Source organism: Physcomitrium patens, chromosome 26, assembly GCF_059467195.1.
Source record: "Physcomitrium patens ecotype Gransden chromosome 26, ASM5946719v1, whole genome shotgun sequence".
In the NCBI taxonomy this organism is placed as follows: Eukaryota; Viridiplantae; Streptophyta; class Bryopsida; order Funariales; family Funariaceae; genus Physcomitrium; species Physcomitrium patens.
The window spans coordinates 1,095,001-1,097,500 of NC_143435.1; positions in this window are offsets into that span (position 1 = coordinate 1,095,001).

Sequence of the window (2,500 nt, forward strand, 5' to 3'; positions counted from 1 at the left end):
CTCCATCACCTCATCCGATCGATTTCATCCACCTCTCGCCTCCTACCTCCGCACCACCTGAAGTACATTCTAAGCCCTGGCCCCCAAACCTTTGACGGAGAGGGGGGTCGATAGTCCACTTCTTAAGCAATAGTCCGGTGGGGGAGAAACGGCTAACCCGCACCTTATATTGACATAGGCTAGCATATGGAGTAACCCTCGTTGAACCAAGGCCCCCCGACCCGCTTTGGCTGATCGGGGGGTTCCGGGAGCAAATTCTGGTGGGCGAGTACAGTGGATCCTAGATCGATCGAACAAGGTAACTTCGAAAACAAACTCCCGAATCTTTCCCAAACAGCTCTTCCATAGTTTTTCCAGTCCGCAGCAACGACTCAGGTTTGGATGGGCGAAATCACGACGGCAGCCACAAAAAAATGGATCTCCGACATCACACAACCCGACACACCTAAGTTTCGCGAGGCTCGGCCCCTCTTCCCCTTCGGATGTCCCCCTTCGGTACACCACCACATCATGCCATCCAGTCTGGAGCGTCGCCGACTCCCGTTGGCCAAGGTAGGGCCAACACAAGAGTAGCGGACGAACCAGTCATCTGGTCTTACCGGAGAAAGGGAGAGGTAGACTGCCACCACCAAACCCCACCCAAGCACACACCAGGCAGCAAAAAGCCATCATCCTAAAAGATGGTCCCACTTCACAAGACGAGGAGGTTCCCCGTCCTTCATTCCAACCCCAGGTGAGAACACACACACCCTTCTTTGCGATGGATAAAAGGCAAAAAGAGAGGGCAAAAAGCCAACGGCAAATTCCAACCAGACCCCCAGAGGCACACACCACAAAAAGTGAAGCCAGAGAGAGCCAGACAAAGAGAAGGATAGAGAGAGAGGGAGAGTTAGACCCCCGGAAGAGAATCATAGGTGCTGCGGCCTTTTTCGGGAATGTGACCAGGAAAGAGAGAAACCGACGAGGCCGATACACACATTAAAAAATGAAAAAGTAACCATCACCGCGAAGGATTTTCCTCAAAAGACAAATCAGCAAGAAGTATGTCCAATCCTGGGGCCCATCGCCCCTCCAAATTAATGGAGGGGTCGGATAGAAATTTATAGAAATGTTACTTTTGTGAAACCCCTAGCCGACGAGAGAACTCTCACCGGTTTCGAAGTTCCATTTTCACATTCCGACCTGGGATGTTATGACTCCTCGGCCCACACTGCGAACGCGTCCCACACCCCTCCAAGTTTATCAGGAATTTCACCTGAGCTTGCAATAGAGATCGAGCGCGGTGGCGGTCACAGTGGTGGTCGACCAGGCGGAGCTTGAACGGCCTCGGCAAACACTTCTCCCCACCCTCCCAAATGAATGAGAGAATGGCTTGACAATACCGAGGCCATCGCCCCCCGCCAAAAATGGTTACTAGCTCTTGGGACTCGCTGCGACGTTACGCGTATCGGCACAAGACCAACCCTCTTTTTCCAGTCGCCCGCGCACCAAAAAAAATTTTGGCAGCGGGACTCACAATCCTTGACAGCCAGCTCACCATATAATACTCGGCGACCCTCCGCGGGACCTCCTCAGAGGGTCGCGTCGCCGGGAAACTAACCCCCACTCCTCACTGATCCAAGGTAACACGCCAGAAGTATCCAGGTAACCCCAGTAGTATCCAGGTATCCCCCTGCGAACGTCGGTACTGGGCTCAAAGAAGGCAGCGAGCAGTCGGGACCCGTAGGCACCGAGCAACCGTCACCCCCTCACGACTTTTCCCGAGACGCTTCAGAGGAACCCTTCCCCACATAGTACTCTCTGTGGGATTCGGCAGGCCCCCGTCCTACTGCACTAAGGAAGTTCCGAGACACACTTTTTTTTGTGGAAGACCACCCACCCTCCCTGTCCTGCCTGCTATCCCCGCCGCGACTCCTGGTCCCGGCCCTCCTCCCCGACTTCCTCCTTGTCCCGCTGCGAGTCCCGGACCTCCTCCCCACTACCTACTCCCGCCGCGAGTCCCAGTCCCGGCCTTCCTCCTCCTCCTCCTCTTCCCTAGTCCCGGCGCGAGTCCCGGACCTCCTCCCCCACTTCCTAGTCCCGTCGCGAGTCCCGGACCTCCTCCCCTCTTCCTAGTCCCGGCGCGAGTCCCGGACCTCCTCCTTCTCTTCCTTGTCCTGCCGCGAGTCCCAGTCCCGTCGCGAGTCCCGGACTTCCTCCTTCTCTTCCTTGTCCCGCCGCGACTCCCTAGTCCCGTGGCGAGTCCCGGACTTCCTCCTCCTCTTCCTTGTCCCGCCGCGACTCCCTAGTCCCGTGCGCGAGTCCCGGACTTCCTCCTCCTCTTCCTTGTCCCGCCGCGACTCCCTAGTCCCGGCGCGAGTCCCAGTCCCGGCGCGAGTCCCGGACTTCCTCCTCCTCTTCCTTGTCCCGCCGCGACTCCCTAGTCCCGGCGCGAGTCCCAGTCCCGTCGCGAGTCCCGGACTTCCTCCTCCTCTTCCTTGTCCCGCCGCGACTCCCTAGT